Source organism: Marmota monax, unplaced genomic scaffold (assembly GCF_021218885.2).
Source record: "Marmota monax isolate L192 unplaced genomic scaffold, Marmota_monax_Labrador192_F-V1.1 WCK01_AAM20220418_F8-fsc00003, whole genome shotgun sequence".
Lineage (NCBI taxonomy): Eukaryota > Metazoa > Chordata > Mammalia > Rodentia > Sciuridae > Marmota > Marmota monax.
The window spans coordinates 4,124,882-4,142,826 of record NW_026694084.1 but is presented as its reverse complement, the minus strand read 5'-3'; positions in this window follow the sequence as shown (position 1 = coordinate 4,142,826).

The following is a 17,945-nucleotide window of genomic DNA, read 5'->3' as shown; positions in this document are numbered from 1 at the left end:
CTGCAAATTAGTACAATCACTTTGGAAAGAAGTATGGAGAGTTCTTAGGAATGGAACCACCATGTGACCCAGCTACCCAACTTCTTGGTATTTATCCAAAAGAACTAAAATCAGGGCTGGGGTTGTGGCTTAGAGGTAGAGCACTTGCCTAGCACGTGTGAGGCACTGGGTTTGATTCTTAGCACGACGTATCAATAAATGAATGAAATAAAGGTCCATCAATAACTACAAATTTAAAAAGAATGAAAAAAAAATAACTTAAATCAGCATACTGCAATGATACAGGCATGTGCCTATTTATAGCAGTGCAGTTCATAATAGTTGTGGAACTAGTCTAGGTGCCTGTCAACAGAGGAATAGATAAAGAAAATGTGGTCTATATACACAAATGGAGTTTTACTCTCAACTATACAGAAGAATGAAATTTGTAATTGGCTGATAAATGGATAGAACTGAAGAACATCATGCTAGATGAATGAAGCCAGACTCAGAAAGTCAAGGGTAGTATGCTTTCACTCACATGCAGGTGTGTGTGTGTGTGTGTGTGTGTGTGTGTGTGTGTGTGAGAGAGAGAGAGAGAGAGAGAGAGAGAGAGAGAGAAACTAAAAAGGGAGAAGGTGAAGGGAGGCACAGAATTTCATGAAAATAGAAGGGAGACCAATGGAGTAAGGAAGGGAATCAGAAAGGAGGAGGAGAGGGTATAGGGAAGTACTGGGGAATGAAATCTACCAAATTACATCCATGTACAAATACCACAATGGATCCTATACACACACACACACTGTAATGCACCAATTAAAATAACGATAACAACAGGGGATCAGTAGAGTAGAACATGCAGATCAGGGAGAGGGAAAGGAAGATACTGGGGAATGAGACTGAGCAAATTATGTGCATGTACAAATATGGCACAATGAATCCCACCGTTAGGTACAATTATAATGCACCAATAAAAATAAATGATAAATATACAATCAAATAAAAATATAGAATTCAAAACTATTTCTTAGCCTTGTTAAAATTAGCTTGGTGAATTCTTAATGTATTTTCTCCCAGCTAAACGGAGACATAATCTTGCAGAAACATTTAGGACAGTATGGGCCTTCCCTATGCAATTAATGCAGCCCGTTTGAATTGTCCAGTAAAATTCAGAATACTTGAACAGGAAACCTAAAAAGAAAAACTCCATGTGACTGAATCCATGGGGAAGATCCATACTCCACAGCTGTAGCCTATCACAAAACAGATCATTATCTCTGAAGCCCTCAGCTGAGCTGAAAAGATTGTGGGGAAAGGTAAGGAGGAGTCTTTCTGATCTGCCTGCTCTACGAACTTCCAACTTCCAGGCAATCTGAAGGCAGGATGCATTTCTCCTCTTGAACTGCCTCAGTGCTGCAAGAGGAAGATCAGACCTTTGTGGGAATGGGGGCCATGACACACTGAGGGTGCGCACGCCCAGGAGGACACTGTTTGGCAGATTATTTGTGTGCAACTAGTCAACTGTATCTTATTCCCCTTTTCTGCTCTCTTCAACACTCCTAAACCCAGTATTTATCAAACATTAATATGCATACAGTCCATCTGAGGGATCTTATAAAAAATGCAGATTCATATAGAGCAGATCTGGGGTAAGGCCAGAGAGACTCTGCAATCCTAACAAGTTAGCTCCCAGGTGATGCTCATGCTGCTAGCTCACGGGCCACCCTTTAAACAGCAAAGCCCTCACCAATGGTTCTCAGACAGTGGGCATCCCAGTAACCCAGAGGGCTTGGTCCACCTCAGAAGATTTTAGTTCAGTAAGTCTAGGATGGGGCCTGAGAATCTGTATTTCTAACAAATTCCCAGGTGATTCTGTTACAACTAATCCAGGGAACACATTTTGAAACCATCACCTTAATCCACACTAGCCTCCTCTCTACCTTGTTCCATGGAGGCAATTGAGGTTTATAGGTAGGAGGTCCTGTGTAGGCTCCTGTGGAACCTGCTTTTCCCTCATTTCAGGATTATCACACTGACAGATGTTATTAAATGAGTACAGCTGTGCTGGGTATGATGTCACATACCGGTAATCCCAGCAACATGGGAGACTGAGGCAGGAGGATCACAAGTTGGAGGCCAGCCTCAGCAACTTAGCCAGACCCTGTCTCAAAATAAAAAATACAAAGGGCTGGAGGAGCTGGTGTTGTGGCTCAGTGGTAGAGTGCTCCCCTAAAATGCATGAAGCACTGGGTTCAATCCTCAGCAACACATAAAAATAAAATAAAGATACTGTGTCCACCTAAAACTAAAAAAAATGATTTTTTTTTTAAATACAAAAGGCTGATAATGTGGTTCAGTGGTTAAGCATCCTTGGGTTCAACCCCCTGTACCAAAAAGAAAAAAAAAAGTACATGTGTAATGAACTAAAACATCAAGTGAAGCAAATATGTTTTGTGGACAATCCTCAACATTTCCCTTCTTCTGACAATAGCATCCTAATTTTCTTGTAGGGAAATCGCTCCCTCCACATTAATTTCACTTGGTAGTAACTATTCCCTGTTCTACTGTAGCATATGACTTGGGCCTGACCAGTCAGATTGGTTCCCCAGTCACAGGCTAGCTCAAGGATAGGGCTGTGCCCCAATCAAAGCTAATGAGATGCACTAAGGTTCTTTCTGGGACTCGGGGATAAAAACTGAGACTCATTTCTACTTGACATCAGTAAGGAACACCTGAACCAAATCTACAGTGACTTATCTTGCTTCACAGGATGGAGGTTGTCAGAGCCAAGTACCAAAGGTAAAGGAGGAAAAGATAAGACTTGACCTTGGTAACATCATTGAATACCTTGATCAAGCTCTACCCTAGGAGAATCATGAGCTAAATCTTCTTTTTGCCTAAGCTTGATTGGGTTGGGTTTTCCAACATTTGTGACTTAGGCTGTTCATATGTCCTCTTAGATTTCAGTAAAACAATTACTGAAAAAAAAAAAAAAAGAGCTTTTTCTCTAGCCTCACTGAAAAGGATTGAGTTGGGTGGCTGCTTCTTCCAGTTTTTAGTCCATGTGGAATCTCTGGGCTGATATCGGTGTACTTGGTTTCCAAGTGAGAGGGGGGCCCTCTCCTGGACACTTCTAGAAATCTGGTAAAGGGTTTTTCCTAGAGCCTGGAGCTGCTGGAATAGGCTCAGCTCACCTAGCTGATGGGAATCCCTCCCCTTAGTTATTTATTACAGGTGGGGGTCATCCAAGCAGGATCTCAAATGGGGAATACGTGTGCTTCCAGGTGTACAGACCCAGAGGAAAGCCACAGGGAGGAGCTCTACCTATGAAATCCCTGTTTCCTGACATAGTTTAGCTAGAGTGGTCTTTAGGGTGCAGTTCATCTGTTCAACTTTCCCTGAACTCTGTGCAGCTTGATTGATTCCCAATATTTGGGTGAGCTCTGAATGACTTCAGTGATGAAGGCAGATCCATTGTCCAACCTGATGGACAGAGGCAGACCATTCCTGGGGATGATTTCCTCTAACAGAGCTTTAGTCACTTCTTGGGTCTGTTCTGTCCAGAAGTTCATGTGGGTATGGCCTTGTTACGGTTTGAATGTGAGATGTCCCCCAAAAGTTCATTGTGAGAGACAATACAAGAAGGATCGGAGATGAAGGTTATGAAAGCCTTAACCCAATCAGTGAATTAATCCAAATGGGATTCACTGAAGGTGGCCAGGGTATGGCTAGAGGAGGTGGGTCATTGGGGGCATGCCTTTGGGGTATATGTTTTGTATCTCATGAGTAGAGTCTCTCTCTGCTTTCTTTTTTAAAAAATTTCCTTTATTTATTTATTTATTTTTAGTTATTGATTGTCCTTTATTTATTTTACGTGGTGCTGAAAATCGAACCCAGTGCCTCATACATGCCAGGCAAATGCGCTACCGCTGAGCCCCAGCCCCAGCCCCCTCTCTGCTTTCTGATCACCATGTGAGTTGCTTCCCTCTGCCACTCTTCCACCATGATGTTCTGCCTCACCTCAAGCCCCAAGGAATAGAGCCTGCCTTATGTGGACTGAGACATATGAAACCATGAGCCCCTAAGTAAACTTTTCTTCCTCTACAATTGTTCTAATCAGGTCTTTTAATCACAACAGAGAAAAAAGCTGATTACAAGAGGCTTCTCCCCATCCTGAGTGGGTGCACAGCATATCAACAGGTATTAGTACCCTCTACTTGGTCTGACTTAGTGAAGTCAACCTCTATGTCTTCACAAGGTGAAGTCCCAATGACCTGGACCCCTGGAGGATGAGCTGGATGCTGGTTAGCATTATTTTTGGCACAAATCACATACCTCTGGCTGATTTGGTTGCTTAGAGTAAGAAGTTTGGCTATGTAGTAATACCTGATAGGCAAAGCATCCAATTTATTTTCCTAGGTGACCCATTTCCTGGTGTTGAAGAACCACCTGACCTCCCAGACTATGTGGGATGAAAACTCAGTGGTCTGGCAGTATCCACCATCCCTCAGAAGTTTTTGTCCTCCTTCTATGGTGACCTATTAATGTTCTTCATTAGCGTACTTTGGGTAGTCTGGGAAGCTTACACTAAGGCAGCCAGGACGCCTTAGGGGTGATGTCCTGATGCCGAGTAGCTTCTTTGGCCACCTGATTGGCCATTCTGTTTCCTCTGTTCACCTGGTTGGCCCCTTTCTGGTGCTCAGGGAAGTGCAGCCACCTATGCTGGTTTCCAGACTGCCCCTAGGAGTCTGAGTATTCCTTCTTTATTTTTTATTTCTTTACCTCCTGCTGTCAGAGGTCCTCTTTCCTTATAGATGCCCCACGCACATGCAAAAGGGCAAAGGCATATTTAGTCAATGTAAACGGTGACTTGCTGGTTAGCATCATACTCTAAAGCTCTGATCAGGGCCCATACCTCTGCCCATTGGCTGACCACCCCTGAGGCAGCACTCCTGCTTCCACCACACATCTCTCTGGGGTTACTGTGTCTCTGGCCATCCTTTGTCCATCCTGCAGGAAACTACTCCCACCTGTGAACAGGGTGAGATCCAGATTCTGGAGGGGCTGGTCAGTCATTCAGGCCGGCTGGAGTAAACTCCAGCTATCGGGCCTTCACAGTGGTGAATGGGGGTCCCAGTGCCCAATTTACAACCTTCTCCAAAGCCACAAACCAGCTAGCAGGAAGGATGCAGGGTTTAGAGTGTGCACAGTTTCCAATTTTACGCAGGGGGTTCTCACATAACAGCCCTTGATGGTGGGCCATCTTGACACTGGTCAGCCATTGGTGTCCCTTGCGGTCCATCAGGGCAATTATAGCATGGGGAACTTTTACATGGATATTCTGCCCAAGCATTAGCTTGTTAGCCGCCTGAACTAAGATCACAGTGGTTGCCAGAGCTCTTAAGCATAGGAGCCATCTCACTGATACCAGGTCCAATGTTTTGATAAGTAAGCCACTGGCCACCACCAGGGGCCAAGTTCTTGGGTGAGGACCCCAAGGGCAGTCCTGTTTTACTCTGCCACAAAGAGGTTGAATGCCCTTGTTATGTTGGGTAGTCTAGTAGCTGGTGCCAAGGTTAACTGCATCTTAATCTCCTGGAAAGCATATTCCTGTTTGCCATTGTAGGGGGTCATTTTCCAACCCCTTGGTGACCTCATACAGTGGCTTAGCCAGCCCTGAATGCCCAGGGATCCAGATCTAACAAAAGCCAGCTGCTCCCAAGAACTCTGGTATTTCTCTCTTTCAGTTCAACAACTATCAGGGGTGAATTCTTGGCCAATCCCAGCAGGTTGTTTTCTACCCAGACCACAAGGAATCCTTGAAGTAGGAAGGAAGGATTTTTAGGATTTTTAGTGGTAGCCTGTTTTTAGCATAGAGCCTCCATTCATCTCAGCATAGTGTGACCTGGTTTCTTTTCCTAGGGTCAAGCAGGTGGGACCATCCGGAGTGAAGGTGATCTGGGCTCCCAGTTTTGAGAGATGATCCCTTCCAAAGATGGGAACCAGGCGGTCTGGCAAATACCAGAACTTAAGCAACACCAAATATACCCTGAGTCTGCAGGTGCAGGATTTATAAAAAGGTCTAGTTGTCTGTGTGCCAGTTGCCCCAATTATGGTAATCTTTCGTCCAGGGAATGGGGTGATGGGCTGGGTGACCACAGAATGTTCAGCACCCATGTCAACCATGAATGTCATTGGGTGGCCCCCACTGTCATTTTGACCATGGTCTCCCAGGGGCCAAGGATCAGAGAGGCCAGTCCTCCCTATTCAGAGTCCATCCTGGCCAGGACGATAAGACTGCTGGTGCCAGGTTCCCCTTGATATCAGCCTTCCGGATTTAGCAGTAGATTTTTCTGAAGGGATTTAGCCTTTTTACGGTTTAGGCATTCATTTTTCTAATGGTCTAGTTCCTTGCAGTAAATACATTGGTCCTTCTGCATTGAGGGGCAAGGGCGGGGGGTAACTTGCAGGCATCCCGTTCTTGCGAGGTGGTTCAGACCACCTGACTGGGTCCAGACATCCAAGTGCTATCTCCAGGAAGGGCAGTTTCTGTTTCACACATCTGTCTGCCCCTCTCTGTGCATCTTGTTCCCAGTTGATGAAGAGCTTGTTAGCCACCTCAAGCAGCTGAGAAGTGTTCATAACTGCAAATCCATCTAACTTCTGGAGTTTCTTCCTGATATCTGGACTGGATTGGGCCACAAAGCCTGCATTGACCATGCGCTGATTCTCTGGGACTTCTGAATCAAGTGATGTAAAAATTTGAAAGGGCTTCAGAGCTTTTTGCAAAACTCCAAAGGCGGCTTTTCTGGCTTCTGGAGCACTGTGGCTATTTGAGACATGCTGACGGGCTTCTTTGCACCTGACTGGACCCCTCAAAGGAGGGCGGTTCAGTATTGTTCAAGCTAATTGCACCCCTCTTTGGAGTTGTGGTCCCAGGAAGGGTCCTCCTCTGGGGCTGCTGTTCATGCCCAGTTTTCATCATCTACTTCTTGTGCTGGGGCCTGTTCCCAGAGCCATTTTCCAGCTCCTCTCAAAACGTGTTTCCTCTCCTTGGTATTGAAGAGGGTGAGGAGGAGCTGATGGCAGTCTCCTCAAGTCAATGGGTTTGGAAGATTGACTCCAAGAGATCTATTAGTGCTTGGGGCTTTTCTGAGCGAGGAGGGGTATGGAGCTCCAGTTTGGGAGGTCAGTAATGCTAAAGGCTGATAGCAGAAAATGGAGCACTCCTCTTGAATGGTGCTGTCTGCACTGACGTGTAGGAGCCATGAGTCATACGCAAGGGCAGCTGTAGAGTTTGTGTCTACTGGATGGATCTGAGTCATCTCCTCACAGGTTCTAGACTAGGATCTTCTAGTCTAAGGTGAAGGTGGGGATGTAGCCAGCAAGGCACATGGTGGGGGGGTATCAGGCAGCGAGGCTGGTTGACTGGGGGCCCATAGTAGAGCAGTGGGTATGTAGGATGGAGGGAGCAGCAGTTCCAATTTGGGGCTCCTTGATGAATGGGTTTGGCAGGCTTTGGAGTGGTTGTGTTTCTGGTCAACACTGGCCCTTGGAGTTAACACAGAACCACACCCACGGGGGCAGAATCTGGGCAATCTGGAGCCAGGAATATTTGTAAGGAAACTGATCCAGGTGGCTTGGGACTCCAGTGACAATGTGGTAGACTGCCTCGATGGTGGGGACTTCCTTCTGGAAGTCAATCAACACCAAAAGCAGGCCATATACAATCAGAGTGCAGAATTGGCCCTTTGTCAGCTTAATTCCATAATCCCCCAGTAGCCCCTTTTAAAATCCCCCTTCCCTTAGCAACTCAGGAAGCTAAGGCAGGAGGATCACAAGTTCAAAGTCAGCCTCAGCACCTTAGCAAGGGCCTAAGCAACAGCAAGATTGTGTCTCAAAATAAAAGATAAAAAAGGACTGGGGATGTAGCTCTGTGTTTAAGTGAACCTGGGTTCCATCCCTGATACCTCCCCACTCCAAAAAAGGCTTTTATTCAAATAATTACACTAATACATCTAGTAGGGTGACATTTTTCAGGTTAAGCTGGAAATAATACAAGTTTAAAAATAGTCCTAAAAGAGAGGAATTTGCTTTCTTTGTAACACGAATAAAATTAGTTTTCAGTTCATTTGTTTGTTTGTTGTTCTGCTTTTTGCAGTTGAATTATCTGGCCAAAGAGAATGTGTCCAAAAATTGCTTCAATATTCCCTGGCCTAAAAATTTTAAATAAAATTTAACATTTAACTAAATTAAAATTAGTGCTATATCCAAAGGAGAAGACTAGGAAGGGAAATGAGACAAGGTGACAAAATGTAATGGGGTACCCTGGATTGGACCCTAGAACAGAAAAAGGTTATTAGTGGGTGTTATGGTTTGGATCTGAGGTGTTCCCCAAAAGCTCATCTGTGAGACAATGCAAGAAGGTTTAGAGGGAAAATGATTGGGTCATGAGAACCTTAACCCAATCAGTGACTTGATCTCCTGACAGGATTAACTGATTGGTAGCTGAGGACAGGTAGGGTGTAGTTGAAATTGGTTCCCTAGAGGCATGGCCTTTGATATATATTTTGTATCTGCAGAGTGGAGTCTCTCTCTGCCTTCTGATCCTCATGTGAACCACTTCCCTCCACCACACTCTTCCACCATGATGTTCTGTCTCACCTCAAGCCCTGAGGAACAGAGCCAGCTGTCCATGGATTGAGACCTCTGAAATTGTGAGCCCCCAAATAAACTTTTCCTCCTCTATAATTGTTCTTCTTGAGTCTTTTAGTCATAGCAGCAAAAAAGTCTGATTAAAACAATGGGAAAACCGGTAAACTCTGCAAAGTATAGACTTTATTCAGTAGTGTTATATAATTGTCAATTTTTAGTTTTTAACAAACGTGTCATGGCTGTTTAACATTAGTAGAAGACATGTATGGGGTATGTGGAAACTACTACCTTTGCAACTTTCCTGTAAAGCTAATTATTTCAAAACATGTTGACTGTGCTGCTGGTGAGTGTTCTCTTGGCCTGGGGCTAACGAAGGTGGATTAGTGTCTCCCCAGGGGAAAAATATCAGGAGATAGAATCCCTACTCCCCTCCCCAATACCTTTAGAGACAAAGTTAAGAATAGTGTACTATGGTACCTGACCCTTCGGAGGTTATTTACCTGGTACATCAGTTATCACTAACCCAGCTGAGAAGTTTTAAAAAATGTGTGGCATGATCTGTCTTACACTGATGTTTGAAAGCAAATTTACAGACAAATACTTTGAAGGATTTCACATCACTAATGAGAAGACTACCTTATGCTGAAAGTTGATCAGCTAAGATATAAGTAAAACTGACATTAAAAAAAAAATAAGAAAAAAAATGAAGTTTCCAGGCTAGGGTTGTAGCTCAGCTGTAGAGTACTTGCCTAGCACATGTGAGGCTCTGGGTTTGATCCTCAGCACCACATAAAAATAAGTAAAATAAAGGTATTATGTCCATCTACAACTAAAATAAGGTTCAAAAAGAAAAAAAAAAGAAGTTTCCACATTGACAATAAGACTCCTATTATACACATGTCTGCAGTGGGGAGACTACATGATGGTTTTAAATGTAGTTAATCATGAGGATGATAGTGATGATTAGGGGAAATTGTAAACAGGTGGAAGGAACACACTAGATGATAGTGAAAATGTGTGATCAGTGTGGCCTTCACTACGCACACTTTATCAGTGAACGTGAGGTTATGGCAGTTTCCATAATTAGAGACTGCTTAGACAGAAAGCCAAAAAATGATCCATATGGCCGAGGGAAAGTCCTTAAAGCCCTTAACCCTGTTCCTGCTGGCATGGGACATCTACCCTGGCTTCTGCTGAGGACAGGCAGATTCTCCTCTCCTCTAGGAGGCACAAGAATCACAGGTAACCCTGTTCTGAGATTTGTGTATGCTGAACTTAACCCTGAATACAATGAAAGGTTTACAGAATATTTTACAATCTGTACATATTCCACTACTTCATTGACTAGTTTATTATTTAAGTAGACTACACTATTTGTCCTAACTAGTGTTCCAGACATTTCGCTGTAGGGATATTCATGTTTGATTGTGATGTGTTGCTTTACCCTTGCCAGGGCTGTTATATAACAAACAGCATCTCCACGTGCATGCCACCTTTCAAAACATCTGAAAAGCGCTGAATTTCAAAACTCATCAGGCTCCAGAGACTTGGGACTATAGACTGTGAACCCTATTTTACTCAAAGAACAAACAATGCACTTGTGGGAAATCACTCCATTGTGATCCTTTCTCAGTAATTTCTAACGCCTGTCACAGTTGGTTATGCAGATTTCTAACTATATATTTTTCCCCTCATAGTATAAAAGGCACTATACTTTTTAATAAGCAAAACTGAAAGACTATCCTATCTGGGGGGGGGGGGTTAATAGCCTTTACAAAAGCAGATAAAGAATCCATTAGTGTCCCCACAATGAGTGGCATGGTCATGATGAACACAGCTATTCCCTGTGAACCACCCAGGCTCCTGAGTTTGTTTGAGTCTTCTGTGCAGCCCTGGGCTGAGCCAGGCTGTCACTTCTGGCTGCTCTCTGGGTGCCTATCCTCACATCCTCACCACTGTGCAGAGGCTGGAGAATGTTCTTTAGGTGGTCTAAAACGCCAGTAGATCATCGGGCAACAGCCCAAACTGCAGACAGCTGGGTCAGCTATTCAAAGCCCTTTTCCTTCCTTCCCACCTCTCAGCTGGCTTAGTAATAGGGGAGGTAGCAGGTAAACAACCCCTAGAGGCCAAGGCACCACAGTAAATTATTCTTATTTTATCTCTACAAGGATTTGGGGGTGGGGGAGGGATTACCTCCTTGTATTTTCTTTTCCCCAGAGAGACACTAATCCAGCTTTTTGGTAGGCCCAGGCCAAGATAAGAACATCAGGAGAACACTGACCAGTGGCACAGCCAATGTGCTTTTGTGTTAATATTCAACAGCAAATTACTTGGGTAGCAGAAAAAAGAAGCCAACATTTATAGAAGGATTACAATGGGCTTCATGTTTTCTATCCTTTAATCAGACACTGTGAGGGGGATATTCTACAGAAGAGGACTAAGGTGAAGCAATCTGCCAAACCTCTCACCAGTCTTAAGGGTCAGAAACTAGATTATAACCATCCATCTTAGTCAAAGCCATTCTCTCAAAAATTTTCACTTTGTTAAAAAAAATCATAATACAACTCATGCTTGTATAACAGTATAGATGTCTCAGTGCTTCTTCTCCAGCCCAACTCTAACAAATTTTAATAGCTGAGATGGTGTCCTGACATTTCTTTCTCCAGACTCAATCATGTAAAACACAGATTTTTTACTTCTTTTTCCCCTGAAGATCATTAATCCTCTGCAAAAAAAAGAAACGATCACTCTGCACTTTATCTATTGTGACTATATCATAGATAAGCCTTCAAGCCCTCGAGGTAATCTTACTAATTTTTCCCAAGAAAATAACTGCATGATATATTCTAGATATTCATGATATCTACAGATGAATCATAATTTGTTTTACACATCCTAAAATAAAATACAAATTGCTATTACAAATAAACTCTCTTGAATACATATCTTCACAAATGGGCACCTTGATAAATGAACAAAAGCAACATTACTGGGCTGGAGTTGTGGCTCAGTGGTAGAGTGCTCGCCTAGCACATGTGAGGCACTAGGTTCGATCCTTGCACCACATAAAAATAAAATAAAAGTTTATTGTGTCCACCTACAACTGAAACAAATATTTGTTTTTTTTTAAAAAAGCAACACTACTAAGTGTAATATCTGTATTTTTATTTCAATAGAGAGACAGCATTCACAATAGCAATGTATGAGTGAATGCTCATTTTCTTGCACAAAATACCTCTAATTTCTTTTGTCTATTTGGTGGTTCAAGAACAATGTTTTGCTGGGTGTGGTGACCCATTCCTATAATCCCAGCAACTCAGGTGGATGAGGCAGGAGGATCACTAGTCTGAGGGAAGCCTCAGCAAAATGGTGAGGCCCTAAGTAACTTAGTAAGACCCTGTCTCAAAATTAAAAAATGAGCCTGGCATTGTGGCACATGTCTGTAATCCCAGAGACTTGGGACACTGAGACAGAAGGATAGCAAGTTCAAGGCCAGCCTCAGCAACTTAGACCCTGTTTCAAAATAAAAGAAATAAAAAGGGCCAAGGATGTAGCTCAGTGGTTAAGCACCCCTGGGTTCAATCCCCAGGACCAAAAAAACCAAAACATGTTTCAACACATTTCTACAAGTTTAAGTTTGTCATCTTCCTGTCCGGTTTTGATTCAAAGAGTGATGTGAGGGGCCACACAATGGAATCTCTCTTCCCTAGAGGCCTGGTAAAGTCATTCCTGCGGGACAGACTTCCTGTGGTTAGATTCTGTGCAGTGTGAACTCTGAGCCGTGGCAGTGGAGGGAAGGTTCAGGGAAGGATGCCAGCGCCACTTGGACACTTACCTAGACTTGAAACAATCACTGTTGCCAAGGGAAGGGAATCATGATTTAAAAACGGGGCTCATGCACCTGGCCCCATGAGGGTGGTGGTGTTAGATCCTGATCCCAGAGAAGGGGAGGAAAGAAATGTGGGCTGGGTCACTAACACAAAAGCTGTCATAAAAAGGCCCCAAAGTGGGCCCTGCAGCACGGAAAACGGCAGGAACACTGAGGAAGGAAAGTGCCAGATGAGCGCCTGGGATGGCAAGTCCATCTGTTTGGCTGGACAGTGGATGGAGCCAAGAGCACAGAGAAAAACCAAAGGGAGCACAGGGCAACATGAATGAAGGATCTGAGATGCCTACAAACTGCATCTCCAATGAACCAAGGAAGTGAGAAAGTTCACTTATTTCATACTGTGTGCAGCATCATTCCCAGCAAGTAAACCAAAGGGACTACCACGAGCAGCATGGAAATCCAGGAGGTGGCAGTTCCCAGCATCCCAAGGGGGACAGGACTCGCCCTGGATGGGAACTGACTGCTGTGAGGAGGACCAAGAAGAAGTCAGATACCAGGAGAAGAAGCAAGCAATCAGGTGAGTGTCGGGAAGACTCACAGGGCAGCTGAGGGAAGTACCACTGCCAACTGGAGAGGAGCCCTTGTCACCTGTGGGAAGGGGCAGATGTCTCAGTATCCGCCCCAGGCCAGCTACAGGAGCCTATCAGTGTCAGGTTCCTGAAGTGAGAGGAGGCCTGGTTATACTGGGGTGCCACATAAAGGGAGTACACACCATTAGGACAATGGAGGAAGGAGCTGTTGGGCTGAGGATCCAGGAAGGCTACCTCTCCTTCCCCATCAGAAGACTCTCCTGCTAACTGTGGATTTAGAAAAATCCAACTCATCCAAAATCAAATGATAAAAGTTGTAACTCAACATCCAACCAAAGGCATCATAATAAAAATGTCCTTAAAAGGTACTGTGGGGGGTGGGGGGGGCAACTGAAAAGGAGTAGTGAAAATTCCCTGAAAAAAGAAAAAAAAATCACCAGGAAAATGTTGCCACCAAGCACAAGACAATTTTAATCCAAAATTCTATTGTGAGTTTTTTTTTTTTTAAAAATGTAAGGAGGCAATGGCAACCATTCAGGAAATGACCAAGCAGAAACAACCTCAGGAAGGGAGGTCAAGGCCACACAAGGTGACAGACATGAAACTGGGAGTCTTAGAAAAGAAATGGGGAAATATACAAAAATGTTCAGAAATGAACATCACATCACAAGAAACCCAAGGGAGAAAGCATACCACTGTCAGGGCCACTGTGAAAGACATAAAGAACAGGAATAAGAAAAGTGAAGAAAATAATGGAGAAAAAAAAAATTTTAATGAGGGAGGAAGTGCTAGAGAAGATGGATAAATGACATCATACAAATGTAGAGTCCCTGAAGAAAAAAAGCAAAACAATGGAACAGAACACATATTTTAAAATATGGTTCAATTTCCGGTAAGGTTTGGAACTGGGACTGGAGGGAGTGCTTGGTCCACAAGACTCAGGAACTGAAAGGGAAGGAAGACCAGGAGGTGGCCTCAAGGCTGCAGAACGGGAGCAGGTCAGAGGTGCTCTTTGTCCCAGGACATCCCCCCCCCCCCACTGAGCCTCCAAGGAGCTGTTCCCAGCAGGGGTGGCCATGACAGCTAGGAAGGAGGGAGAGACCACAATGAGATGCCCCACCTCCTGGCTCAGCCCAGCCTCAATTACCTTCAGCAGCAGAAGTGAATAGACAGTTCAGGAGGAGGGGAGGTCCCTAGGACCAGCAACCAGAAACAGAAAATGCAGAAGTCCACTTCCGTGATGAAACATGTATCATCTCTTAGCTTTATCAAATCTTAACATTTTACCATACCAGCTTTTGATGTTTTCAAAAAAATATAATTTGGGGGGATATAGTTGAAGCCTATTGCAAACCTCTCTGGAGATTCCACTACCCTAAATTAATGGCTACTTTTGCAAACATGCTCTTCTGTAATTACTTCATAAGCATGTATCCATGACTATTTGTAATATTTGTTTCCCATGCTTTCAAACTTTATAAAAATTGTATCATATAGAATGTTTTGATCCACAATTTGATTTTTTTTTTTTGCCAAACATCGTTTTAGAAATTGATTGCTGTTGATACATGTGGTTCTACTTCATTCTAATTATCACACTGTATCTCAAAATATGGCCATACCACAAAATTTTTACTTTCTTTCATTGCTGGACCTTAGAGAAAGGTCCAACTATTTTTTGTTTTGTTCTAAATAAAACAAAGACATATAACTACCCTATGAACCTGAAATTCTACTCTCAGGTATTAGAGAAATGAATATGTATGTCCGCAAAATGATTTCTTTTTAGACATACAAGAATGTTCACGGCGCCTTTAATCATAACTAAAAACTAAAAAAATAAACATAGCACATGTATACAATACACCACCCAGCAATGAAAAGGAACAAGGTATAAAAAACGAGCAACACATGAAACGCAAACACTGTGCCAAGTTTTGCATAAAGAAGTATATGTGTTCCATATCTATAAAGTTCAGTATAGGTTGCACCATCTATAGTAGAAAAAAATCAAACAGTGATTGCCTTTAGGGAGGTAAAAATGAAAAAGGAGACTTTCTGGGGGTGATGGTAATGTTCTATCATCAAGAGGAGTTTGGGTTACACAAGTCTATTAAGAGTATATCCAGTTGGGCGCGGTGACACATGCCTGTAAACCCAGCAGCTCAGGAGGCTGAGGCAAGAGGATCATGAGTTCAAAGCTAGCCTCAGCAAAAGCGAGGCACTAAGCAACTCAGTGAGACCCTGTCTCTAAATAAAATACAAAATAAGGCTGGGGATGTGGCTCAGTGGTCGAGTGCCCCTGAGTTCAATCCCTGTACAAAAAAAAAAAAAAAAAAAAGAGTATATCCAGTGGGCACAGTCGCAGAGTTGCTGTAATACCAGCGGTTCAGGAGGCTGAGGCAGGAAGATTATAAGTTCCAGGCCAGCCTCAGTAATTTAACAAGACCCTGTCTCAAAATTAAAAATAAAAAGGGCTGGGGATGTGGCTTAGTGATAAAAAAAAACAAAACACCCTGGGTTCAATTCCTAATACACACACACACACACACACACAAAAGTATATACTACAGCTGTGTGAAGCGGCTCACACCTACTTGAAAGGCTGAGGCATGAGGATTATGTGTTTGAGGCCCTCCTGGGCAACTTAGACCCTGTCTCAGAAAAAAGGCATATATACCATGATTTATACTTTTCAGGTTGGAGGATAAAGCTCAGTAATAGAATGCTTACCTAGATACTTGGAACAACCCATAGCACTTCAAAAAAAAAAAAAAAAGAGGATTATATTTTCACTGAAAATAAGTTTGCCCCCCCCAAAGAAAAACCACACAAATACTGAACTGTTAATAGTATGCATGCTAGAATATTTAGGTGAAAGTGTACTGATTTCTCCATTTTTTTAAGGGACCAAAAATATAAGATGAAACAATAGCTGGGGAGAAAAGAGATAAAGGAAGTATCTTTAGATAAACGGTGGAATTTAGGTGGTAGGTATGTGGGTGCTTATTACAAAATCCTTTCAATGTGGCTTAACATTTAAAATTTTTCATAATAGAGGAAGAGTTTTAACATTTAACCTGCCCCAAACCTACTCTTGATTTCATCCTGCTCTATGGCTCCTCCTCCCCGTGACAGCCATTCATCCTGCTGCTGGCCCTTGACTGGCTCCTTTGTTGCCAGCATCTGTTCCATCAGCACCATCTTCCTTTCACCTGTACCCCTGACCCATATCCAGAATGGCACTGTCCTCGCCCCCACTGCCGTCAGGTCTCCTGGCTCACCCCAGTTGGGCTCTTTCCACACTGCGGCTGGCTGGAACCTTGTGTAACATCCCCACCCCCTGCAGCTCTCCTCCCTCCGACATTCCCGCCTACAGACCTCCTGGTCACTAAACATGCCAGGGTGCCTGGGCTTGCCAGCATTCTTCCTTATCTGCATGGTGCATTCCCACTTCACAATTCTCTGCTCACATGTCACTCCAGAAGCCTTCCCTGAACATCCTGCTCCTCCCGTCACATCCCTCACCCTGCTGTTCTTTTCCTTCTTGGTTCTTATTACCATCTGCAGGGTCTGTCATTCTATGACCCTCCCCCACAACTGGAATGAAGCTCCAGGGGGTCAGATATTTTTGTTCACTTTACGACTGTGTCCCAACATTTGTTGAAGTAATGAATGTCACCCCGCTCTCCTCAACCATAGCACCTTATTTTGTCTTTTCTGTAGTGCTTAAGAATAAACTGTTGCACGTTTATTCTGTCCCCACCCTATGGGATGTAAACTGGATGGATAGCAGTGATTCCTTGCTAACTGCCCGTGTCCCCTATGGTAAATGGGAGGACTGCCCAGAGCACTCTCACCCAGAGCTCCTGGATTTCTAATGCTGCCCTGGTTTCCTCTACTCCTCTTTACTATGGAGGGAGTTGGACCCGCCCTAAGGTGTGCTCTAGCTCCACCAGGCTTCCTTCTTTAGGGCCTTCCTTCTGGTGCGGTGGCCACAGGCAGCTCTGCAAAGCCAGACCATTTCCAGACACTATGCTTTTGGAGTCCCAAGAGGCCAAGAGCCTCTCTGCTCCTACAGAGAAAGACCTGATGAGCCCACTAAGGTGCTAGCTGGAATCTGGTTAGGATGGCCAACCCCAGTGGGCACACCTCTGCTGCCCCTCTCCTACCCCACAAGTGGGGTGGGGTCAGCTAGCCCCCAAGGCCTGCAATAAAAAAAGACAGTCCCCCAGCAGCTTCTCACAACCAGGCCACGGCAGTCCAGGAGGGAGGACTGTAAAGGATAAGTCCCCATTTTAGGGCAAGCTGCACAGCTTTCTAGAGGAGAGGGTATGTGTTTGGGTATAAATGGATAAATGGGGATTAGCTGAGGGAAGCAGTAGAGGTGGGAAGGATAAGGGGTGCGGTGCTGAAGTCCAAAGGTGAGAAAGGTAGAGGGTGTGGAGAACAGCATGTGGCTAGACTGCTTTCCCCAGTGCCAGAGGCCTTGTGTGCTGGAGGCTTTGGCCTTTAGCCAGAGGTGACCCACAGATGGGTTTTAACCAGGGTGGCAGGATGGGCAGATCTGTGTTTGGAAAGCCGAATGGAAGGGGCAACACCTATCTGGAAAGCCAATGAGAAAGGCAGAGAAAGTAGAAGTTTAATCTGGAAATAACTTGGAAACAGAAAATGACTTGGTGACAACTGGAGAGGCACTAGAGTCAGACTCCGCTATGGATCCTGGACAAATTACCTCTGTGCCTTAGCTCCCTCATCCATAAAACAGGATGACAGTAACAGCTCCTGTCTCACAGCACTGGGGGAGGACCTAAAGAAGTTAATGCTCAGAGCTCAGTACAGCACATTGCCTTACTCAAGAAATGTTAACCGTGATTATGGAGCCCAGAAAA